Source organism: Hipposideros armiger, unplaced genomic scaffold (assembly GCF_001890085.2).
Source record: "Hipposideros armiger isolate ML-2016 unplaced genomic scaffold, ASM189008v1 scaffold_112, whole genome shotgun sequence".
NCBI lineage: Eukaryota > Metazoa > Chordata > Mammalia > Chiroptera > Hipposideridae > Hipposideros > Hipposideros armiger.
Window position 1 is genome coordinate 2,349,919 of NW_017731462.1, and position 27,849 is coordinate 2,377,767.

The following is a 27,849-nucleotide window of genomic DNA, read 5'->3' on the forward strand; positions in this document are numbered from 1 at the left end:
GGATGGGTAATAGATTTATTTGTTGAGGTGACAGATGGGAGGAAGTTGGGGGGACGGAGTGAAAAAGGTGAAAGGATTAAAAAGTACAAATTGGTAGTTACAAAATAGTTATGGGGATGTAAAGTAAAGCATCGGGATTATAGTCAATGATGTGGTAATAACTATGTATAGTGCCAGGTGGGTACTAGACTTGTCAGGGGCATCACTTTGTAAATTATATAAATGTCTAACCACTATGCTTTCCACCTGAAATTAATATAAAATAATATTGAATGTCAACTGTAATTGAAAAATTAAGTGGGGAAAAGGTGAAAGAGGATAAGTGGCCCAAATTTCCAGGTATAAAACTAGTAAGTCATGGGAATGTAATGTACAGCATAGGGAATATAGTCAATAATATTGTGATAGCATGGTGCAGTGTCAAATGGTTGCTGGACTCACCATGGTGATCACTTCTTTAGGTATGTAAATGTTGAATAACTATGGTGAACCCCTGAAATTAATATAATAGTGTATATTAGCTATATTTCTAATAAAAATCTTTAGAAAGCAAATAATAGCAATCATAGGGTACTTGTTAAAAATACAAACTCATGGGCCCCATCCCAACTCTACTCAATCAGAATCTCTTCAAAAAGGGCCCAAAAACATGTCTTCTCACACACACACACACTCAACCTCCACCACTCAGGAAAGCAAATTTTAGAAATAATACACAGTCCATCCCAGGTCAGTGTGAATTCATCTTCACTATTCATCACTAGGCCTAAAGTTGGCAATAATTTTTACCTCAATAATTCCCATCACCTTTTGAATTTATATTTAATATTTAGTTGTATCATTTCTTCTGTACCACACATGTGCAATTGTATCACTTCAGCTTACAGAATACATCCTTCAGAAATATATGTATTTCTGAAAATTTTCCCTTAGCACTTTAAAAATAAATATTCTATAATAAAGAAATAATGGTTCCAACTAAATTATATATATAAGTAATTATATATAATTGCTTATTTATATATAAATTATATATATATATTTATATTTATTGGGTTGTCAGAAAAGTCATGATATATTTTTTCTCTTTTTCATTGCAAAAATGCGTCATGACTTTCCCAACAACCCAATATAAATTATATATATATATTTTATATATATATAATATATATATATAATATATATGTAAACCTTATTAAACCTGACCACAACCACAGATTAAAGATAAATGAGAAATAGGCAAACATTACTTTAAAGATTATTTTTGTTGTTGTTGCCTCCACACAAGAATTTCAAGAAACACTGGAAAATAATTATTGGAACTATGTAATCAATAGAAACTTCAGGAAGCCCAATAAAGGCATATGGGAACATGTAAGAACTGAAAGCACAGAAAGAATACCCTCTTCTGGAAAAAATCTATTACCTTAAAGTCTGTCTGGAATGAGATTAACGAGCAATCAAGACACGTGCTTAAATTACATCCCTTAATTCCATTCATTCAGTCCTGATCCTTAACCCAATTCTTAAAAAACATTTTTTTAAAACCTCTTCTCAAAGGGTTGAATTATCTCCCATTTGTATATAATCTGAGAAAGACTTACAATATGCTTTTGTTCAATGTGTACTGATACTAGTCCAGACTACTCAGAAACATACTGATGCCACAAACATTTGCCATAAGTCTGCAACTTTACCCAATTTACTGTTCAAAAGAAGAGTCAGACCTACTATTACAACAAACATGACTTCACCTAAATACTACCAACTATTGGGTTGTCGGAAAAGTCATGATGCATTTTTGCAACGAAAAACAGAAAAAATACGTCATGACTTTTCTGACAACCCAATATATGTCATGTCTGTAGAATAAGACAGCATTTTTAAAAACCTCGTATAAACTTGGCCTGACTATTAGCCATCTCCAAATATGCGAAATAATAGCGCTACTTTTACAAAGGCAAAATGAACCTACAAACATAACTTCAAACAGCAAAATCTGAGGCTAAACATTTGCTGGTTCTGCTTATTGTCATCTAACTCCCCAATTGTTTCAGTGTACTCACAAGTGGTATAATTTTTAACTTCTTTTAAACTTCTTTTAAAGACCCAAATTATATTTTAAATGTTTCAAAAATGTTTTTTTGTATATCCTTCCGTAGGAAATTAGTTAGACCACATTTTCCCTTTTTTGTGATTATCTAAACAGTGTCATTGCTTTGTGACAGTAATTTTCTGAAAGGCAAAAGTAGAATCCATATAGGTTGCTTTGGATAGTTTTCAGGTAAGTTTTATGTATATATAGTTGTTAACACTATATAAAGAAGACAGTTGTATTTTCTTGGATATGCTTCTATAATCGATTCTGTTTCAAAATTCATATGTAACTAAAAGTTATATTTTCACAGTAGCAACTCACTTAACCTGAAGTCATGCTTAATTAGAAAATTCAACTCTCTAGCATAGCGAAGACTGAAAAACAAATGAAACAAGGCTACTGACCAGTTAACAAACAGAGATGCCAAATGATAAATACAATGAGATTTAGATACTTTACTCATAATTGAATCTCTTGGCTTCAGTTTAAAGCCCTTTTTTAGTCCCATTTTGGACATAATTTCAAGCACTCAAAGCACTAGAAACAGCAAAAGCGCTCGTGTGTGTGTGTGTGTGTGTGTGTGTGTGTGTGTGTGTGTGTGATGCATATGCTGTATTATGGAAAAAGAGGGCGATGAGAAGGGAGTGGCAGGAGCAAAGGAGGGGAACTGGCATGGCCCCACTAGATGCAAAAATACCACAGCTATCTAATAACTGACAAAAATCAGAGGCCAAAACAGACAAAAGAATTCAATCCTAAGAACACTTGGAGTAGGGACAAACAGCCGATTTATATCAGCAGAGTCTTTATGAAAGTGGAGTTCTGAAAAGTACATCCATAATAATCACTGAGTAACCAAAAGAGATTCAATTATATTCAATATAACCTATTTTTATGTGGCAAGAAAGCATACATTTTTAAAGCTGCCTATCAATGATAATTACAATTAAAATACTTTAATGATCAGAAATGTGAAACTTACTTATCGGAAAAATTTGAATAATCCAGTATTCAAATATGCCAGATGAATAAGGAATTACTGTATCTAGTGATTTTTAAACATTTATACCTCTTTTCAAAATATATTATAAACCAAAGAATGCTAAGTAATGAAAAACTCAGGCTACTGATCAAAAAAGAAAGAATAGTTTAAAGACAACCAGTAAAGATAAGGGTAGGAAGTAAAGACAGCACTATCCATTTCAGAAAATAGACAGGGAAGGGGAATGGGAGGAGGGAGATCTCTTCCTGGCTGACTTTGGGTAGCTTTTCCTAAAGCATTTACTTTGGGATAAATTTCATTTAGAATATAAAACTGGTGGCCAGTAGGAAAAGAAGGTGCAGAACTAATTTCATTCTGTTTCCATTTATTTGATTGTGCATATCATTCCACATTTTAAGTCAAGTAAATAACAAAAATTTCAGTACCAAGTATTTTTGCAAGTGATGAGAAGACTCAAAAATTTCATGAAAACATTTTAAAATTTAACAAGAGCATAACGGAAATAAAATTTTTCCTTAGGCATTTAAATAGTTTGTACATATTTTTCAGCTCTTTCTGGGCAGTTAAAACACTATTGAAAGAACATGAAGCAATAACCATTTCTAAACTTCATGGAGACAAAAGTCTTAGCTCTACTCCAAATAATATCATCATGGTAATATTGAATAATAAAAAGGTTTACTTAGATTTCAAAATTATACTTGATAACTTAATAAAACAATCAAAGTAGTTATTAATGGCAGTGAAAGAATGTAAATCCAGGAAGACAACATAGAATTTCTACAAAACAGATGCCACAACCTACCAACGAGCCATTCACCACGATGAAGCATGAGATACTAAAGGTAACAAAAGGTAAGAAACTAAAAGGTATCCTTCCTTTTTGTTCAAAATTTACCTCGATTGAACCTCAAACTGCTCTGAAAAATAAAGTTTATTAATTTTTTTAAAAAGTTACCAAGATTCAAGAGAAATGTCTTCTACCTCAACAAATTGTAGGAAGATACAGTGAGAACTCTGGACTAAACAAAGTGTGCAGCCCAAATGTGAACAATGGAAAACATAGGACGTTCCCCAGGGTGCCAGGTTCCTCCTACTCTATGAGCAAAGGCAGAAGGAAAATTAGAGAGCACAGAGGAACAGCGAGAGTGCATCCTCAACATTTGGAAGTCATAAACATCCTATTTGGTTTTCTGCCTCCAGAACCCCACACCCCACCTCGCAACCTATCCCCGGCCCTCAATAGAGTTCTCTTTCTAAGGGATGTCTGATGATGTTGTCCACTCCATTACAACAACAGTAACAGGTCACGTTGGTTCTCCTTAGCTTCTATCAAATATTTCATGTTACACACACACAGACACACACACACACACACACATACACAATTTACTATACTAAGATATTTATATACACAAAATAGAAATTTATAAAGGATGAGACTAAAAATAAGTATTCACAGAAGTTTATTATTGTCTTCCTAATGAACACGCTCACCGGGAGATCACTATTACACTAAGGATAAAGTTTAAACTTTTAAGATCAGGCCTTTATCTGCGACTCAAATCTCACTTTTATTTTTTTCAGTTCTCCCCTGATCTCAGCTTACCAAACTATTTCAGTGACTCAATCACAGGAGACCTTTTCCAATCTTAATAACGCCACAGAGGCTGTTGTTCTCTCTTTGGAACAACTTTCTCTCCTCCCACCTCAGGTTCCCTGCTAAGTGCATATTAATCCTTCACAACACAGAAAGGCTGATGGGGGCCACTGCATCTTAGAACAGCTGCTGAGGGAAAGAAAGATGAGCAATCGTTTGTCTCCTTCCCATCTCCCATCCCTTAAGAGGCAGTTGCCCCCCCCCAGGAGCTGATCTCCCCAAGCTTCCAGGCTGTGCTTCCTGGCCATCTCTGGCAGCTTCCTGGCAGCTTCCTAGGAAGCCACAGCCTCTCCATTCAGGGAGTGTCTCAGCACCAGAGCTGCTAACACTCCTGTTCCAGTGGGAGTGATGGAGGTGGGCAGAAGTCAGGCCCTCATCTCCTCAGAGGAGGCTGGGACATAAGTGATTACGAGGAGGTGGAGGCAGAGCCAGGCCACTACAGTTAAGACAATGGGTATCTCAGGGCTGCTCTGTAGACAAAGCACAGGAAGCTGCTGAGACATGGGCAAGTGGAACCCAGAAGACCTAGAAGGCATGTAAATTGGATTTAGTGCAATCCCTGCCTTGCGCCACTCAGGCGACTTGCACTCTTCTAAGACACGCAGCTCTCCTATGAGAAGAAGGCTGCCCTCACCTCTTCTCTAAGAGAGGATGTGCAGGGCCAATTCTTCATGGGAGTGACCTGCAATCACCGAAAAAAGAGAGTTAATAAGCCAAGCTAGTTTGTGCCATTTGCAGCTAATTAAGTACCTTTATATTTGTCATTCCCTCCTCCACCTGCCATTTTAGATTCCCTACTCTTGACCTGTGCTCTGGATAGTCCCGGTTTTTGCCTTACGGGGTGACTCAGACATTTCTTCCCAAGGGGCTTAGACCTGTAATTGCCTTGCCTTTGTCAAGCTATGGTTGTTTTTTTGTCCATTCATAGCGACCACAGGCAGGGAAGGACCAGAAGGTGGCCGAGTGAATTCCCCAGGCCGGAGATGCTGCTCCCTGGGCTGACAGTGTGGTAGTAACCTTAGCCCCTCCTGCGCTAGCTGACACTTTTTATGCTTGCTGGTGCACTGCCATAAGCCCAGAGTGAACAGGGGTAGTCACAGCTTCCAGCCAGTGGAATTCTTCTTGTATCCTCTTGGCTGCAGTGTTCTTCCCACCCTCCAGAAATCAGGACCTCTTTTCCCAGCAGAGTCTAAAGCTGCAAAGACAAAGCCCAAAGGCTGCAAGTACGTCACTGTGACCGAAGGTCAAATGCAAGTCCAACTCCCACACCTTCATTTTCAGAGTCTGTTCATCTGTAACAACTCAGCACTATCGATCAGCTATCACATCAGCACCACATGTAGTCACCAGACCCCACGGAGTTGTCTACAAGCTGCTGCCCTCACTGAACCTTTCCTCTGTTCCACCAGCCACTCCACCATCTATCCAAATGCTTCTGAGTGTTGGAACTATAATGAGATGCATGAGTCCTGTGATCATGGGCTCAAGTATAAAATAGGTCCCTTAGTCTGAGGAACTGTCACATGATGTACCTTGTTGATATATTAGGCATTCCGTTAGTGGATTAATCACTCAGATGTTGATATCAGCAGGTCTCTGCCTACAGGTGAATAAAATACCTGTATCTGGTGTATATATCAACTTTGGTAAGACAATTTGCTACTTCTTCCAACGATAAAGGTATCCAAGGTAACCCATCTGCCACCAGGGGCTGGGTGGACTGTGACATATCAAGGGCTCAGGGTCTATCTCTGTAGCAAGGCGGGCACTCAGCAGAAGGTTCAGCGATGCATCCCTTGGTGCCTTGGTGAAGGGACTGTCCTAGAAAATGTAAGTGGTGGATTCTCAAGTCTTACAAAGCAACTGCTTCCCAATATTCCTATCCACTAAGACATATAACTTCCCTCAATAACATGCTAACAAAATTCTGACATTTCCACATGTCCTAGCCAGAACATTACTCTCAAGTCACAGTTAAGTACCTACATGATAATGAACTATCACCCAATAGCATCTTATATTCCATGTCCTACCATCTTTTAATAGTCTCATAATCTACTCAAACAAATGTTCACACAAGCCCTGTTCACACAATTATTTTGACATACAGTATATTTCATCTTGGAGTAGGGATCCCCCAATTAGCCTGTGCTAAGATGAGACCCTGCTCAGGCTATTCAACCTGAAAGTAATGAGGGATAATGCGCGCAGGTCTTGAGGAGCATAAGCATACACTTATAAAGCACTCACTTCAGGGAAGGCCACCACATAAACTTCAACAAAGGGAGGTCTGTTTTCCCCAGCCATGAAATACTGGGAAATTTGACGTCAGTACTGTCAAGCACACCCACCCAAATATCTCCATTCCCAGTCTCAGAGTCCTAACTGGTCTCCGCCGAAGTCCTAAGTTTGACACAGGTAACCTGTCAAAACTCTACATTTCATCTACTTTGCAGCCCTGCCATCCTTATGATTAGATACTGGGCCTGGTTTCCAGTATAGTATTCTATGTGGATACAGAAATGAGTCCCTCTTAAATCAATTACAGAGGCCCTCCAGCCCTCACAGGGAGCCTCAGGTTGCCTTTCAGATGCCTTGGCTAGTCCTTTTCAAGGGCTCTAATGCTGCCCAACCATCAAAATCCTTCCCGTTATCCACACCCCTCTATCAGTTAAGTACAGCGCCACATACTTTGCCTTTCACACACAACTCACAGCAAACCACCACAGTTGGAAGTTACAGTCATCGTGATGCCACTACCCGCTGGGAGCCATGGTCAGCTCCTTTACCACCAGCAGTCCTGGAGGCCTTCAAAGAGGTAAGCAATCCAACCATAAAACCCCATCCAAGTACCTACTTCCATGTCTGTTCCTTAGAAATCAGAGTTTGAGACAAAGCTTACATGCCAATGATGTTTTTGGCAAGTACAGGGAAGAGCAAGGGTAAAGGAGAAATGAGGCAGGACGGCAGGGAAAACAGCTACAAGGTAACACACTAACAAAACGGCCAAAGCTTTGTGAGAACTCACAGATGGCCGTAAGGAGCATCTCCACAGAGGCCGAACGGAAGTGCTTTCTCTCCCATCCTCTCCCTGTCGCTCGTCACTCACTGGCCAGTGCCTGTAACACAACATGATGACTCCCCTGTGTGTCCAGGCTATGTCATCTGGCCCATGGAGGCAGCTGCTGGCGAAGCCTGCGGCTCTGTAGATCTACATGGTTAGACTTGGCCGTGGACTTGCTACAGCTCCCAGCCCAGAGGCCATATGAAGTCTGCCCCAAAGCATAGGAGAGGAAGCTAAGATGACCTGTGGTGTCAAAGATGAAGCTATGATGAAAACAGCCGGGGCTTTACACCCATGAGAATGGCATGAGCTGCTACTGTGGCCACCTAAAAAGAAAGGAACGCAAGCCGCTTAGGTCTGAGGGGTTGGTGGAGCCATGTGAATCTGAGGAGAGACATGAACGGGAGCCAGTACAAACTGTCAATATATAGTAAAATTCAGACCAAGAAAATCATGTTTTCATAAAGCTCAAAAATATACTGCTTAGGGGTACACATGCATATGGTAACATTATTTTTAAAAAATAGTGAAGAATAAGACTAAAACTCTGGTTAGTGTTTGCTCAGATGGGAAGGAAAGCAGATGCAACTGAGGAAGGAGTGAGTACATGGGCAGGTTAAAAGGTATTAGTTGTACTTTGTTTCATAAGCTGACTAGTAGATGTAAGATCATTCACCCTATTATTCCTTAAAATGTACACGTTATATACCCTCTAATATGAAAAAAAAATGCAGCATTTAAAAGCGTATACTTCTTTATAGCAAGAAAAGAGCAGAAATTAGGCAAGTTAGCTCCACTACAATACGATGGAATTTTCACAAAGCATAAACCATCTTAAATCGTATTTACATATCAAATAAGAATTTGGATTAGATCCCCCTCCAAAGGTCAGTTCTGCCTTTGACTTCAAGGATTTTGTGTGAATTAATAGCTTTTTCCTAAATCATTCCCATTGTTACAAATTAAAACTTAAAACCATATAACAAAAGTGATTTGCATTAATTTGCATTTCTTTTATATTTTTTATGAAATTATATATCAAAGGTGATAGTAATAAACACTCCTTTTTTTTAATAAAAATCACATGAAGCACATTCCTACTTAACTCAAAACTACTTTATTGTTTGGGTCTTTCCCATTTTGTTTTGTTTTTTTCTGAGCCTAATGGAGACTTCATGGATATAACTGAAATATTTATTAACACACCTAAAACTATGAGTAAAATTAAATAGATACCCTGCTGGTAGGATTATAAATTAGAATGACTTCACTGGCAAGCAATTTGATGTTATATGTAAAAGCCTTCATATAAATATTTAAAGATCTATTCATAAAAATGTCTACTGTGGCATTATTTATGATGAAAAATGTATACAAATGAATATTTTCCAGTTATTAATTAAAATACTTTGAAGCATATTTAATGACGAAAAAACATTCAAAATTTCAACAAAACTCAAACAAAATACAAAATTAAGGTGGTATTTTCCAAACTTTTTAAAATCTAAGAATAATACATGAGGAAAATATATCAAAATGGTTACAAATAATAGACTCTGAGTAGAGAAATTTCCCTTTTGACCTCTTCCTATCCTATGTTTTACAGTTTCCATCAAAGTTGTAGTCGTTTGATTAAATATAACCACTTCTTACAGAACCAAGACAGTACTACAGTAAATGAATGAATTCCGTACATTGGCATGTCACAAATTTTGTTTTCTACCATTTTAATAAGCATTGTTTAAGAGAAAATTTAAATTCTGATTTTTTTACATTTGATAGCTTTAAGTATTCTGTCTGAGTGAACTATATATCAAGATTCCTTTCCAGAACTTGAGGAAAGAGGAAAACACACACACAATTAGCTAAAGAAGTATATTTGCTAAATAATGTCATGGGGCAAAGAAACAAAATTTAAAAATTAGGGCATTTTACGCTTACTGTTTAAGTGAGCAAAATGACACCAAAATTTACTTAGAATTAGTCTTCATTTGATAAAGAAAAAAAACGAGAGCGGGAAGGAGAAAAAAAAAAAAGGAGGGAGGGAAAAAGGAAGCAGACACAAGGGTCCCCAACCAAAAAAAGTGTCTTAACTGCTGGTGATGCATCACTGTAGACATCTGCTTTTAAGATAAAACAAAGGAGTCTTGTTTTAGTGTTCTCCTATAAAATATTTCCAAATACTTCCCTGCATTTATTTTGTATAGATTATAAATGTGATATTTAAAATAACCTTAACATCTCAAAAATACTTTAATACAGAGCGAATAGTGAGGATACAGAAACAAAAGTTGCAAAAGGGAAACTTTCAGACTTTCAGAGAAAAAAAGCTATTAATTTCTGACTGTAGTAATAATATTTGAAACAGATGTCTATCTACTTTCAAATCCAAACTGGATCATGGTTTACACAATTTTAATAAAACTTTAATTAAGGTTCTGCAATAGTGTAAACTGATCATGTCATGCAACTAAACACTTGCTTAATATTAATATCTCTTCAGGCTCCACTAATGCTAAACTTAACCAGACTTTTCATAATGCATCCAAGGAAAAAAAGTCATTCAAATTAATAAAAACATACTTTATCCTTTTATTTCATTATATAAACTTTTTTTTAGAAGCAAGCATTTGAAATAGAAATGGAAGGATCCCAAATTGAATAAAAAGGGAAGGAAATAACTTTGTTACTAAGAGCTTCTTGTTTCTAACTAGGGACTTAACATTTTAATATGAATATCTGTGACCTAAAACTTTTGTATTTGGAAACATGTTATAAGAAAATTATTTCTCATTAAAATTGTTCAATTAGCTTTCTAAATTTTCATTTCATTTTAGTAGAACAATCTCATATAGATACCTAGTAAAGTAGGCTAAGTATCAACACCACTTAAAGATATCTAAAATAAAAGACAAGAGTGAGCATCTGCTGAACAATTATTGTATAAGGCAGAGTTTCAGGTACTTCATTTAATTCCCACAACATCCTTACTAAGAAGGTCTTCTTATTATCCCCATTTTACAGATGAGAACACTGAGTGGCAGAGCCAAGATACAAACCCAGGCATCTGCCTCCGAATTCCAGCATAGGACATCTACATTGGCTTTAGTCAAAATAAAGAAGATAAATTTTTTCCCTATTTTATGTCTCAGAATGTATTTTTAAAACAAATGCAACAAATGACATTTGTTTTAAATTCTAAGATTCCTCATATATTCTCAAAGTGAAATTTTCCACAATAACAAGGCAATAAAGGTTCAAACCATACAAAATAGGGAAGTCAATCAACACTAAGTGTCTTTTAAGTGTTATGTCCATACTGTGAAATATGTGGAAAAACAGAGAAACAGAAGATAGTTTTCGCCATTCAATAGCAGTTAAAATGCTGAGGATGCTAATTACACTAATAATTCAGGAAACTAGTAATTACAAATGGATACAGCGCAGAGTACATAAGAATGGAAGAGGGTGCAGGCATACAAAAGGAAGACAAGTCCAGTGAAATGGGATTAATAGAATATTTTCTGAAAGTCAACTCTGAATCAGATCTCAAAAGAAGGGAAGAGCACAAGTAAAAAGAATAATATCCATGAGAAATTAATAAAGTGATTACGTTTTGGGTTTAAACATACACAGTAATCAGGATATTTTTGTCCTTTTCAATCCAACTTACAAAAAAAAAAAAGAGTCCATATGAAGGGGCGACTTGTCTTTCCGTTTCACATGCTTCCTCGTTTTTGATTCCAGAGTTTTAGTATCATGAACACTGATCCACTCACTATGGTCAAGAGCATTTTCAGCATTTCTTAAGGACTTAGTGTTGTCCTTATCTTGTTTCCCTTATCTCATAAGAGTAAACAATTCATATAAAACAAGCACCTCTATAGTTTTCAGTGGAGGCTTCCTGCTTTATACTAACAGCAAATGATCCAGGATGGATTTTTAGGGGCACTGATGATTTGTTTTCTTAATTCTATTTTACTTAGCTTGGTAAGTACAATTTTCCTGTTAGCCTAGATTCTTTCAACACATACTGACATACTCTAGGGAAAGGGTGCACTGAAGCATGCTGGGATTAAAAATTTGTTATGGATCATCTAGAAAATACCACTGACATCTTCACACATACAAAAATAGTAGAGCTGACTGCTGTATGAAAAGACAGTTCTTAAAAGGGAATTACTAATCAACTTGAAAATAATATTTCAAGTGTCCTAGACATTTTAAAGGGACCTGAACATTAAACCAATCCTAAGAACAATGTTAAAAAAGAGTATTTTAGCTAAACATACAACGGGCATTAATGTTTCATACTGAGAACCAGTTTAACTGTACATTTCAACTTAGTTCAGTCTGTGCTTTTATATTAAAAAGGGTTTTAAAAGAGATTAGTTAGAATGGGGAGTCCAGAAACAAAAGTACCCAATAACACAGAAACCTACTAACACAGAAACTCATTCTTATTGATTCATGAAAAGTTACAATCACAAAAACTAAGTAAGATTTCTGGCATGCTCTGCATATTTTATCTATCGTAAAATTAACCATTTTAATCCAATCCAATCAAACATGAAACTATCTGACTTCTGAACAAAAACTTTTTCAACAACTGCCTTCAAGTTCTTAGACAATAATTCCAAAAATGTACAGTTATCGACTGAGGCAGAATTATTTCCTACTAACCAAAATTATTTGCAACCTCCAAGCAAAAGGTTTATTTATGGAAGTATATAAAATACACAAAATAATTATATGAATTTTAAGTCTCTTTCATGTAAAGAATTATAAAATCTCAGAAGTTTCTGAATTTATGAATATTTTCCTTTGTCTCCGAAATTCTAAAAACCACCAAAACTAAAAAAATATAAACATGAAACACTTATGGTGCCTTGCCCTCAAGAAACTAGAGCCATACTACAATTCTTAACTATGATAAGATTTGCCAATTAGAGTTACAGCATCATAGCATTTCAGAACCAGAAAGACCTTAGATAGCTTGGCTAATCTTTTATTTAAGTGATCAGTCTGAGGTTCCCAAACTAATTATAGCCTTTCCTGCCTCCCAATTGTATGCTTTCTTCAATATACTACTGGCTTCCCTCCCCTGAAAGAGAGAACAGATGTAACCTGCTAAAATAAGAACGACAAATGTATTGAAACATATTACTCTATCCCATTCATTACTGTGATGAGAAATGGCAAAATAAGAATGATTTGACCTGAGAAATGAGAACACAAAGAAGATCTGAATTATATAAGATTATGCAAGTTAAAGTAAAAAATAATCAACTAGTCCTTCCTTATTATATGGTTTCATAATAAAATTACGAAGGGTCATTCAATGATTTAAATGGCAGGTAGAATTAGAACAAATAAAAGGAAATACCCTTGACATGCATAACAAGCCTCCAGTATAGGTTGCAGAACAGAGGTCGGCATCGTTAAATCCAGTAACATGATTTTAAAATAATCTGGGTCATTAGTGAAACAAATACCTGATTATTTATGTTCAACATAAATACAATTTTCCATAATGGAAAAATTGTATTTTGGAATATAAGAAGTCACTGAGGAAGCTTTCCATTTGTTACAAATTATACTATAGCTTAGTATGTTTTTGTGATATTTATACTCGTTTGGAAAAACCCAATGGTGATTCCTGGACTAGAAAAAAATGTGTTGATTTAACATGTATGTACTATTTCAATATTAAGTTTTTTGAATTCACCATTTCACTCGTAAGGCCTAATCTCTTTTAAACTTTGCTTTTCCTTATGGCACTTTGGCTCCAGGTAAAATACATGTTTAATCTGGTTATTTTGGAAACTAAAGATTTATTTTTTAATTTAATAACTCTGCCTCAGCTAAACTCCATGGACACAGCTAAGAGACCCCATTACATTTTGCTCTGCAAAAGAAAAGTTTTATGCTTAAAACAAAAAAGAGGTTTTATGATTCTTTCTAGAAAAGACATGTGAAAAGGTAGGAAGCAAACTATCTGACAGGAAGATAATATCAGTTTGAGCAGGTTGCAAAACCAGCATGAAGAACCACTGCAGGAATTTCATTTCACTCCAGCACATTCTAAGAAATCAAATAGAAATTTTAGATAACATATCTGTTATAGATAATGACCTAGAATCCATTTATACATTAGAAAAAAAAATGACTTACAAGAATTTCAAGATCAAACTCTCCTCGAAGATTGTTACTGTGTTTTTAGTACATACCTTCTGGTCCCTACCAACAATTGAACTTTTGCCAAAGCCCTACAATCCAATGTTTACTGTTAAAATACATGTTATGGTGCTTCCTTCAAAATAATTGCTTACATTTAAAAATGTCATTTCAGATAAAATGATCAATTTTAAAAGATCTTTCTTCATCATTTGCATCTCTATAGTCTTAGCAGATTACCTAATATATTTGATTTACCAAATTCACTAAAATGTAACTACATTTAACCCATGTTAAATGCCCCACATGTTGATCTCTCTCTCTCTCTCTCTCTCTCTCTCTCTCTCTCTCTCTCTGTCACACACACACACACACACACACACACACGCACACAAACACACACGCACACACAATATGTGGATCAAACAGAAGTCAATTTTAGTAAAGATGTGGAAACTTTGCTCTAAAACACAGTGCCAGTACTCTCCGTATAGAAATGATCCATAACTAAAAGGGAGGAAAAAGGGAGATTACATCATTTAAGGTTCAAAATATACTTTTCCAAAGTTTTTAAACATTTTCTCTGTATCCATCTCACCTCTCAAAATGTGATCAATAACCCAAGTTTCTATCTTGAACACTCTTGAATGATCAACCTATGTGCTCACAGCACCTTCCACATGCAATTATCATCTCATGCAGTTGTTATGCATGGGTCTCTCTCTTCCTTCCCTCAGGAGTCTTTCCAAGCTCTTGGACCATCAGGGCTGAGTGCTGGTCATCTTTGTATCATTAATAACTAATACAATTTCCGATTCTAACAGGCCTCCAACATTTACGCATGGATTTAGAATCAGCCGGTCTTAGATTAGAATCCTGGACTACCACACGCTGAACCTCACTGTGCCTTAAGTTCCTTCATATGTCAAGTGGGATGACCATTGCTGCTATCGTAAACGAGATGGATTTATTTAGCACATTGCCCAAAACATAAGGCTTAAACATGGTAACCCCATTTATTGTATGCTTATATAGTTCAACCATCCACATTAATGCTAAATTTCATCTCTTTTATTCACAGCCCATCAAATTTCCCCAATTCAGTGTTATAAATTATTTCTTGACAATTTGTCAGATTTGTGAGGTCTATATATACTAAAGCATACAGTCACTGGAGAATTTAGTAAACACTGGGGGAGGGACGACTAGCTTTGATTTTTTTCAGGGGTAATCTTTTGTTGGCATATTAAAAGCTGAATGGAACCTCAAGAGAGAAACCAGTGGATATAGTCCACTCAAGCCCTTGACAAGGTACTACCACGAAAGTTATTGAAAAGAACTGGGTCACCATAGGATTAGGTGAACTTCTACTGGGAAAACAAAGACAGTGAAAAAAAAGGCATTACTTTGGAAGCAAAACTATAACTAGGGAAGGTGATAGAAGTGGTCTTATTTAACATCTTTATAAATGATGTAAAAGAGGAAATGTAGATGAAATTTTCCAGGTCTGCAAAAGATACTAAGTTTTTCCAGCATGTAAAATACCAAGTCAGTGGGACAACCTAAAAGATTTCCAAAATTTTATTAGTTTCTAGGGGCAAAACATCAAATAAGACTCAAAGCAGCAAGCTATAGGGTTTTCCATGTAGGGGAGGAAATATACAGACTACACTTAGCAGGATAATGGGCCTTAGTTATAATATTGATAAAATAGTTATAGTAGAAAGGAGCTTAAGTCACTGTGTTAATGTGTTCCCCATGGTCACCCAAGTTAACAATGGCACCAGCATCACCTCAAAACAAAAATACATGATTCTCATCCTATTTTAAAACCACAGTTCATCCTTACTTGAAATACTACATGTGGTTCTAATCTCACACAGCCTGGCACTCCAAAAATACCTACAGCTGAATTAAAAAATTATAACTCTAATCCAAAAAAAAGAAAGGAAAAAAAGATTGATAAACTAAGGAAACGCCAAATAAAAATGAATGATCAAGTGGACCACAGGACAGCCCTATTAAGAAAAACAAGAAATATCAGACTTTCTAGACTTAAATTCTTTAAGTCCAGAAAGGTGAAGGCAACAAGGAAACATTACAGATGTCAAGACTCATAGAGTTTATACAATGATGGAAAATATGGACAAGACAAATATATCTACAGCTAACGAATGGCTGCTATACTTCAACTAGAATATACATTTTCATTGAGGAATAAAATATAAAGCCAAGAAGTTAAACAACCTAAGAAATTCTAATCAGTTCCAAAAAGAGAGCAGTAGTTTCTACTGAAGAAAACTAAGTCATCTGGAGGACAGCATGCTGAATTTTAAATAATTTTTTGATAGTGTATTATCTGTAATGTTAAACATCCTTCCCCTTTAGTGCAAGACAAAACTACCTCTTTGACACATATGGCATCAACTTCACTCATACTGCATAAATATTTAATAATTCAACTTGTAATAAAGACATTATTCACAGACTAAAGATGTAAAATATTATTGTTACACTGCATTATACCTTCCAGGTTTAGGAGAGATGAGCCAAAAAAGAAATTTACAGTCTCGTGGTAAGTCAGGCTACACACTAGTAAGTTATAAGGAAAATGCTGACAAATGCATAAGAACAGACTTCAAACCACAATTATAAAATACATGAAATTTCAAATGAAATAGGAGCTAGAGAGTATTTGGTGAAAACCCCAATAATTACAGATTTTTGTGTATCAAAGAGATTGTACACAGGAATGAAAATTGTCTAGACCCAAATAACAGCTACAATTTATTTTATATCATATATTGGGTTGTCGGAAAAGTCATGACGCATTTTTACAACGAAAAACATAGAAAAAAATACATCATGACTTTTCTGACAACCCAATATGTCAATGCCATTTTTAGCTTTTCTTATAGCTGTGAGCATGTTTAAATGGGTATTTCATGAAAATATTTTGAGTGAAATTATATAATAATTAAATAAGTGATTTCATAACAAAATAGAAATACATCTTACTGTTATATTATCAGTCGATATTATTAAAATATTTTAAGATCATGCCTAAAGAATACCAATCATCATTCCAATTACACTAACTTAGTCAAAACTCCAATCCATCACAGGATGGTAAACCAATAAGGACTCTGGAAATACTCTAGAGGTTCAAGATCATAGAAATGCACATGCTTTAACCGCCTCTTACTCAGAAAAAAAGTAATCAGAGGTAACAGTGTTTGCAAATAAAGTGAAAATGAGAGAGAGAAAAAGAGAAGGGAAGGAGGAGGGGCGAGTGGGAAGGTGGAGAGAAAAAGGGAATGCAAATGAGCATTCACGTATTCACAGGGTTAAGGAGAAAAGTAGCACAATTCTAACATTCAAATTGTGCCAGATACCACTAAGGTTTTTTTAAAAAACTAAATATGTTTTAAATATCTTTAAACTGCCAAATACGAAGCATTCAAGAAATAAAGGCATTATGTTATAGTCCTTTACCAAGCATATGAAATATATCCTCATGCTATTGATCACAAAGGATAAATGTTACACCTGAAAAGCTTGAAAACTGAGTTTTTGTAAGCAATTTTCAATTTCTTCATGGCTTTGGAAAACAACAGATTACAGCGTCAGAGAGAATGAAGAAAATGTAGTGTGCAAAATCTTTCATGTGCCTGAAATACAGATTGCTCCCAGGCAATAGATTCACAAGGAGTTTTGGATTATCTATCGTTTTTTACAAACAGCAGCACCTACTTTTATTAGTAAAGGTGTCAAAACTTAAATTCTACAAAACATTTTTTTGGAAGAAGTTAATGTATATATGATTGTTTTATCTCAGCCTTAACATATTCTGCAGAATGTTAAAATGACAAAATTTAGATAATTTTAAGTCACAGAATTAAGGATTTCTTACACCATCTACATATAAAGAGGAAGCATACATTATTCCATAAATATGCATAATTATGGGGTAGGAAATGCCTAATTTGCCTACAAAAATTGCAAGGGTTTGATGACTAAAGCAAGGAGTGAATCAGGTCCACTGAGAATTACTAAGAAAAACATAATCAAACATAAATGCCACAGAATACAAAGATCATTTTCCAAATTGGTTCCAGAAACAGCTCCTAGGTAAATTTCCATGAAAAGCTAATTTAATTCAATTAAACAGTGTAGCATGGTTTTCCTCTTCAGAAAGAGTTTAAATATTTTCATTTGCTACAGATGTTAAAGATAAGTGTTTTAAAGAGTGATTAATTTAATCTCGAGTGAGATGAAGATTCAAAATTGCTGAAGGACTTTTGAATGAAAAAGGACTTACTGAACAGATACATTTTAATCGCTACAGTATCTATCATGGATGAAGGACACAGAGTAAAACTTACAACAATTAGTATTTTTGAAGCCCTTGCTGCCATATAAATGCAATATTATTTCTATTCAAAATTACAGGACAAGATAAAATACTTAGAGACAATGTTTTCCCTCCCTGTTGGTATATTTACTAGAACCCTACCCTTCAATACGCAATAGAGGGTACAGGTTTATCATGTAAAAATTATAGTTGTATGTGTGCTGGAGTAATTCAGGTTTCCCTGGATAACTTTTCCTACTTAACCTCAACATTATATAAGTTCGCAGTCACTCGGGGTGAGTAAGTAGTGCCTGCACAGCAGCCTGGTCATGGATTCCTGCGCGTCCATCTGGCTGCTGGCTACAACACTGGAATGACTCATATAAATGAAGCAACCTGAGGTCACCTACTCCAGGTCTTTTAAACAGAATTGCCAACTGCTTACCAGGTGGTTCCAATTTCCGAGAATACTTAAAATAATAGAGAAACTCATTCAAGATACACCATTTTATTTTCATATTGTCTCTGGCCACAGAATTGGGTGAGTAAGGAAGGAAGCTCTTTTGAAATGTAGATTACCAATCATCGGAAGGCCAGAAATCACTGCATGTCTTGGATTGAGAATATTATATAAATAAAGTTAAGAGAAAAAGAAAGGCAGGACATAAATCCATATTATATTATGCTCCCAATTTTGTAAAGCAATAATGACCCAAAATGTTAATAGTGGCTATTTTTGTTTGGTAGAAGAAGAGTGTGTCATTTTTGTTTTGTTACAGTTCCCTATACTTTCCAAGTACACTTCAATAAATATATACTCTTTATTATGAAAAAATAACAATAAGGAGCTTTTCAGAAAATATGTACTGTAAACCTTGGGCTCAGCGATCCCCAGGGGATACCCACATCTGTACTGGCAGAAATTCTTTTTCTGGCTAATGATGAGAAATATTCACATTTACCTCTAAGAAAGAAAAGGAGGGAGAAAATTTAAGAAAGAAAAAGAGAGAAAGAAAGGGAGAGAGAGAGAGAGAGAGGGAGAGAGGGAGAGAGGGAGAGAGGGAGAGAGGGAGGGAGGAAGGGAGGGAGAAAATCTGGTTCCTACTCTATGGTAGGTTTGACAGGTAGAGGAACAAGGCCTGGCAATAAGAATGGTCCCTTCCTTTCAGGAGACCATAGGCTGGTGAAAGGTTTAGTCAATTACTGTCAATTACTAGGCAATCCATCTCTTCCTCAAGTGTGTTCTGAAGAACATTAGCCCAGTGATGTATCAGAGAAAACTAGCAGTCCCATGGTCAATGTCCCTTTGGAGGACTGTCACAATGCAATGAACATAATAAAGGCTCAGAGAAGGCTTGCAGTTTTAAAATACCAGCAATTCTCAGATTTCCTTGATCATTTATTTACTTATCAAATGCTTCTGTGGTATTTACTATATGCCAAGCGTTGTTCTAAACACTTCACAAATATCCACTATTCTAATCTTGAAACCAACCTATAAAGCAATCACTATCGTTGTCATCACCATTTTACAAATGGTGAAGCTGAGACACAGAAGGGTCAGCAACTTGGGCCAGGTCACACAGCTAGCAAGTGATGACTAAACAAAAGAAGTTCAGTTAAATTGTTTTCCCTTCCTGTTGTCATTCAACTAATTTTTTAAGACATTACAATCCAAAGGAGTTTTGATTAAATAAAAAGCTGTATGACATAGGCCATTTCTATACTCTGAAGTTCCAAGTGTCTCATAATGTTCAAAGGTTATTTGTGTGGTGGCATTATTATTGATCGTTTTCTTTTTCATGCCTATCTAACTTTTAAAAATTCCTAATAATAAGGCTGTCCACGTACTTAATTTACTTATGTATTCATTTTAAGTAAAGTGCTCACTGTATATAGGAATTTGTATTTTGGAGGTGCTTGATCTATCTATAAAGAAAAATTAGGAATTACTTTATTATAAAATGCTCCTAGAAGTCTTAATTGTGTTTATGTTTTTAAAAAACTGTAATGTGAGACTTATGTGCATGGAAATAATTAAGGTACATCATTATTGTAGTTTAAAAGTTGTACATGGTAAGACATATTTTGTTTTTACTGTATGTTTTTACTGAATGATCTCTTCCCCATCTCAAGGAAAGCATGAATAAAATTAGGTTAAAAGTTGCATGTGACACTGCAGTCTCTTAGAATTTGTTTCATCTATTTTATTTTATTGAATACTGTCTGTATCTTTGGTTAGCATGTTTAAAGAAAAGGACAAATAAAACATGGCCAGAAAAAAAAATTCCTAATAAATATAACCCGGCAGGGAGATGGGGCAGCTTGTGATTTTACATTAGTATACATTAAACATCATGTTTCAAAATGAATAGATTGATATAAAATGGTGTTAATGTATAATTAAGTGAAAATGCAAGTAACAAAATTATATATGTAATTTTATTTTTGTATAAAAATATAAAAATGCACAAGAAAAATTTTAAAGGGTATATACGAGGTCTGACAATTAAGTTCACGAACTTGTTGCCACGTTGTTGCTAACATTTTTTCATATCAGAGGGATTATTCATTATGAATTTGTAGCAAATGGGCAGTTCACCAAGTTTACTATTTGGAAGTGCAGAAAAGACGGTGTGAAAAAGTAGGACGACCTGAACTTTTCACCAACAATTCATGGCTCTTGCACCACAACAAGGCACCAGTTCATGTGGCACTGTCTGTGAGGGAGTTTTTAGCCAGTAAACAAATAACTGTATTGGAACGCCCTCCCTACTCTCCTGATCTGGCCCCCAATGACGTCTTCCTTTACCCAAAGATAAAGAAAATATTGAAAGGAGGACATTTTGATGATATTCAGGACATCAAGGGTAATATAATACGATGACAGCTCTGATGGTCATTCCAGAAAGAGTTCCAAAATCGCTTTGAAGGGTAGACTAGGTGCTTGCATTGGTGCATAGCTTCCCAACGGGGGTACTTCGAAGGTGACTGCAGTGATATTCAGCAATGAGGTATGTAGCACTTTGTCTAGGACGAGTTCGCGAACTTAATTGTCATACCACGTACATGTGTATACCAAAATGTTAATTTTAGGTAATGGTGTAAGGCAATTTATTTTCTGTAAGTTTACCTGCAATTTCTAATTCTCCTACCAAGAAGATTCACTAGTTACATTATTGGGAAAAACTTTTAAAATTCACATAAGAGCCTGCATAACAGGTGCAGGTCAACAAAAGCCACTTAGAAACGCCCCTGCCTCTCAGTTGCTCGTGATATTAAGCAAATGGTAGTCACTTCTATTATTCTCTACCACTGCACACTGTTAATTTCCTTCACAGCCCTAATCACAAACTTGATTTGTAAATAATATATTCAGGTGGTGTTTTTTTAATTTCCTACCTCTCCCTTTATCCTCATCCCAAACAAGGACAATCATCTGCCTACTGTACCCACAGTGCCTAGAACAGTGCCTGGCCCTGGTGACTCTATAACTACGCACTGCATTAACGAACGATTAAAAAAGTGAATGAGACAATCAAATTACATAAGCAGAAGGTATACGAGCTATCAAGCAATACGTTTAAACCAATAAACTGGCTGACAAAGAAGTATGTACATAACAACAACTTAGGCTTTCCGTGCCACTGTTGCATGGATAGAAGCATATCATTTGGAGTGGAAAGCAGATGCCCAATAGAGGTAAGGGGGTCAACTGCTCTTCTCCATCCAAGAAAGGTTCCAAAAGAAAAGGAGGCTTTCAGACGCTGAATCAACAGAAAATGGAACCTTAATTGTTACCAAGTCTGACAAGTAGAAAAGGATTTATTTATAAACAATAAGTAGAGGCAGGAGGCAGGAGTGTAAAAGAACCTGAATGGGAGTGGAGTAAAATCCGGGGAATAAAAGCAGAGCAGCTATTTCAGAGATTACTGGAATCTGAAAGGACAGGGTAATGTAGCGAAGGCTACCTAAAGAGAGCAGTGACTCTCAGTGCGAGGACACAGGTAGCCCAAGTTGATCTGCAGGGAAAGAACCAAGAGAATAAAACCCTGTCTCCAGCTTCCCGCTAATCTGCTGGGGCTCCCCAATGGCCTAAGCCATCTGGAAATCAGAGCTGTTCACCCAGGTATCCTTGTGGGCAGAGGGCGTTTAAGTTAGAAATGGATCTGGAGAGGCAAACAGAGGGTATCTGGCATAAAAGCCAAGGGGAATAATGCATGAGGTTTTAACAAAATTGAGTTAGACAGGAAGAGAAGATGTTTGGAAACAGAGGGGACTCTTGACTAACTGAAAAGGATCTAAAGAAACAGTGAGAGATAATTGCTAGATAAATAAAAATGTGATGCCAAGTTGTTTGCAACCCATTTAAGCAGGGCACTACATTCTGCAATAAGAGGAATGAGAGGATACCCCTCCACTATGTATATTATTATGGCTAAACATTTATTGGACAACAGCTGAGGAGTAGCTTGTTTCCAGAAAAAAAAAAAAACTGATGATAATTTGGTACCTTTTATAGACGGTTGTAAAGTGTGTTAGATAAAACTCACTGATTTCTATCAAGAGATTAATTTAGACAAAGGCACCATCATTACAGACTTCCTTGGAATCATTTTAGATTCATAAATCAACAAATTAACTAGTGACAGATGTGTCTGTGCTTGTTTAAGTCCATATCTATCTAACTGCTATAAAAATGACTCAAATGTTTATCTGAAGACAGCCAGGCAAGAAATGTTATAAAGAGATATATTGGATTGTATCTTTTTCCCTCTAGCCAGTAAGTAAATACAACCTTCCAAAAAATCACTTCTAAACTTGCTACTTAATATCTTCTAAAGGCACATGGACCCATATGCTTGTTGATAGGCAGGAAAAATCCAGTCAACTGTATCAAAACTATGGGTCTCTAATCCACTGCATCCAACAGCATTCCACAAATGTTTACTGAATGCTTACTACATACTAGCTCTTTGCAAAGGGCTGGGATACAACGATGGGTGACTTCCAGGTCTAAGGACGCAGACTTTACAGTGAAGTCTTTCAAGAAGCTTGCAAAGTTTTCAAAACTGAGGGGTAGAGAAAAATGACACTCAAACCTGATCAGAAATTTCTGACTTGCTTCCTTTCCCTTGTAACCAGAACACAAACTTTATGTGACATCTGGGAACTGTGAGGTGCTGAGGTCTGCAATTTAAAAGTAAAAGCCACTGTTGAACCAGTGGATTGCTGTAATGCAAATCAAGACAAAAAGAAAAAGGTGGGTGGGGGGAGCCTGACTCAACGCAGCGATGCTTCCCAGTGATAAGAACCATGTCGGATCCATCCCTCCGGTCCCACCCTTAGCCAAACCAACTAGATCCTTTTCAAAGCCTCCCAAATTATTTTACTTCAGACAGTTTTGCTCACGCGACAAACATGCTAAGTCAGATCTGTTCACTTCTCTGTTTAAAATCCTCCAGGGTAATTCAATAAAACGTATTTTGAATAAAATGCATACTTCATAACATGGGCCTGGCTATTTCTCTGACCTCATTGATACCGTTTCTCCTAATCGCCTGAGTCCAACCGCACCGGCCAGTGTGCGCCCAGGTTGCTCCTGCCTTAATGTCCCCTCCGTCAGGAAGTCCTCCCAGAGCTCCACCGGGCTGGCTCTTTCTTGTTGTTCAGGGGTGTCCTTCGAGAAGGCCTTCCTTGAACACCGCCTATAAAGTCGCTCCAGTCATTCACTGTCATATCACCTTGTTTTATTTTCCTCATGACAGTTTCCCTATTGGAAACCATCTTACTCATATGCTTGTGTATCATTCATGGTTGTTCCCACTCTCTACAGTGCAAGTTCAATGACAGCAAGGACCTTAGGTCTCTGATGAATGCAGGGTCCTCAAAGTGTATAATAATGCCAGGCAGAGAGTAGGCACTCAAACATTTAAGTAAAAATTAATGTAATTAAGATAAGTGGCATGTAAGTGGATGCTCTAAAAATTATGAAAGCAGATTACTGTCCGATATAAATTATGCATTATCCTTTTTTATCTTAATATTATAGATGAACTTTAAAAATATTCAGAGGAATCATAAAATGTCCCTCTTGTCCATCCCTAACTCTTCATTTATTTCTCTCTCCAGACATAATCCCTAAAGTTTTACTTTTCCTCAGTTTTATCATTAATTCCATGGGAATGACGGTTAACTCCGTATTTCTAGCCCTGGCCCCTCCCTCCCCTGAATTCTGGCCTGCCTCTATACATGGCAACACTTCTACATCAATTTCTGCCATCATGTCAACTGTGGCATATGGAGACCTGAAATCAGTATCTCTCAGGCAAAATCTCCTTCTATCCTTAATACTTTTATCAACCATTCTCCAGATACCCAGATTTAAAAGCTAGAAATTATCTTATGAAATTCAAGAACTGGAAGATTGGAAAACATCAAGTGAAGAAGTCCTCAAGCCTTTTTTAAACTATGTTAGCCCTTTTTCAAACAAAAGCTCACGAGGAAGTCTGATATGTGAAACAGATGAATTTGCAGTTGTTCTGGGAGTTAAACTGGTGGTCTCTGAAGAAAAACTTCAAAAAGAGCCCTTAATCTGGTCCAAACTTCCTTTTCTCCCCACCCCCCTTCAACACACACACAGAAAGTTATAGAAGGGAAAATTTAAGTCGCGAGAGCTTAAATCTTTTTTGCCAGTAGCAATAATCATACTCAAAAGAATGCTTAGCACATAAAAGCACTTAGAAGTCAGTGTTCTGAAAGACAAATATTACCGCCATGCATAACACGTGATTATCGGTTATTACAAGCTGGTAAGTTTCATATATGACTTACTAGTTGGCATGGGAAGAAATCTTCAGCGTTTAGATAATAATCGTTAGCTTCTAATAACAGATTTATCCACTCCTCGTGAAAGAAGGCAAGCATGAGTGCCATGAGGCCCAGTGAAAACAGCACAAGATCTCAGTTCCATAGCCCATGTGGCTTCACTATTTCTGAGCATGGTTATCAAAGTCGTTGGGCCTGATCCACTTCATCTTTAATACTAATGTGTGTGATGAGATGCTACCTAAGACTCTTTCATCCCTCGGTCTATGATCTGTGATTATACCATGCTAACGTATTTCCTTTAAGCTACTACAACCACAAAGAATTAGTATCACAAGCTAGGGACAAATTGTAAGAGAACAAATCATCCTTCAAGGATTGTTTGAGTGTCTCTCGTATGCCAGGTACATTGCTGGGCATCTGAAATTCAGAGAAGGAAAGAAAAGGAACACTATCACAGCTCCACGAGCAAACAGCTAAGTGAGGAAAAGCCAAGCAAGTAATTATACAGCAGAAGTGAATGCCATGCCGAGAGAGGTGTGCTCAGAATCCCCCCAAGAAGCAGAAATGGGGGAGCTTATGAATATTAGGAAAGGCTTTGTTAGGTTGGAGTAGGAGACAAGTTACTTATATTATGATGACAAACACGAGTTGCATGCTGAGGAAGAGTAGAGGGTGCTATATGTACCATAAGATATCACATTTTAAACTGCCTTATAAACAAATAATAAAATCAGCATTTACTGTAATAAAAATAATTTATCAGGCCATCTCACACAGTTTTCAAAGTTTATGAGGAAAATATTAACTCAATTTCCTTTTAATAAATATTATTTAATGACTGGAACATTTTAAGGGACATATATGAACACACCCTGAGTTAGGGGCAGCACGTCACTCAGGGACAATAACCTAACAGGGAATTTCAGACAACCCTGCCTGGGCTAAATGCCGCGCAGCACCTGGCAGACAAGGCGGCAAAGCCCCTATAAATAGTGATGATTCACTAACATGACATAAATCAAGATTTTAACTCACCAAAAACTAACATTTTGATTTAAAATCACAAATCAGTGCCATTAAAATTCATCAGCAGACCCTAGCACATGAGTAATGAGATCATATCAACTTATATCTTGTGACCAAAAAGGGAAAAGGTCGTTTTCTAAATGGTAATTCAGATTGGACAAATAACACACTGTATCAAGTTTTGTAGCCCTAGGCCATATTTGGCTAAAAACAAAGGTACATTATGCATGACTAAAGAAAACAGTGAAAATCCGAGCAATTAATTTCCCAGCTATGTTTCCCATAAAAAAAATCACTAGTATGATTTGCTTACAGCATACCACCCTTTTTTGTGTCGCACAATGATCTAAGTGTGTAATAACTTGCATATTTCACTAAGATGTAATATCCTTCAAAACATCCTTATAGTGAAAGTTTTCCAAAGAAATTATTGATCTCTGGAATGTCTCATGTTTTAAAATTAGTGACAAATCCTTTCCTATTTTCTTCGCAGTTAGAAATAATTCTTCTTGATCACGCGAGTGTAAAGAGGTATAACAGTACAAAGACTAAATATTTCGTTCAAGACCAACGTCCCAGTTGAAACATTTCCCATAATTTCCCCAAAACGATAATTAGGAGAGCTGTCACAAGGATCCTAAAAATATATGTAAGAAAACAAGTATTAGTTGGCTTCAGTTTAGTATAGCAAGAAATTTCCATAAGTGCTTCTTCAAGTTATTCTCAAACACTTTCTGGCTGAGTCCTCTCATTATTGGTGGAGCCTTTTGTGTTTCTTTCCAGAATTCGAGAACGGCTCAGGTAGTTGTGCTTTGCTGCAGAGATGTGTGGTACATTCTCTTTATATATTGGGGGCAATTAAGCAGCTCTCTTCTGTTTTCTTTCACTGGCACCTTTGTGGCTGCTCAGTCACTGACCTCACCTTGGTGGAAAGGTGGCTAAGAGCAATTCCTATAACTCAAGGAAACCACAGTGTTCCCAATCAATAGAAAACAAGTAGGAAGGACCCCGCATCCAGCTGGAGAGGTGCGGCTCAAAAGGAGTTAAGACCCTGCACCGGACACCTTCCAGAGGATCTTCTCTTAATGTGTGGAATCCTAACACCCCATGGGACAGGCAGAGTCCCGACAGAAACAAGGACGAGTAGACATCGGCGCAGAGAGCGACAGAAAGGAAAGACAGTGAGACAAGGAGCAAGCAAGTCGCCCTCTGAGAGAGGACGGACTGTGGGCGACAGAGAGGGACAAAGATTAGGAGACAGAGACGGAAAGACAAGAGAAGGGGGTGGGGAGAGGGAGACAGGGAGACAGACCCAGCGAGAGCGAGATGGAGGGGGTGGGGAGAGGGAGAAAGACAGAAGGAGGGAATAGAGGAAGAAGTCGGACAGAAACTCTGAGAAGGTGACACAGACAGAGCACTAGACAGAGAGAAAGAGACAGGCAGTAGCAGCAGGGAGACGAGCCAAGTCCGGGGCGCAGGGGCGAGCTCGCTGCGCACTTTCTTCGCTACGAGGCTGGGTCCGAGGCAGGTGGCTCTGCACAGGCTGGGCGTCTGCGGGTGGGTCTCGGCGGGCTCCGCGCCTCCCCGCCCGCCGGCTGCCTCCCATTCCCCCGATTCCCGGGCATCGCTTCGCTCA

The 27,849-nt window shown here is 36.9% G+C and overlaps 1 protein-coding gene across 2 annotated transcripts in view; it reads right to left on the reverse strand.

The window, feature by feature from the left end:
- The window catches only part of BMPR1B (bone morphogenetic protein receptor type 1B), a 408,951-nt gene that overhangs the window by 373,910 nt on the left and 7,192 nt on the right, over positions 1 to 27,849 (reverse strand). The window lies entirely within an intron of this gene.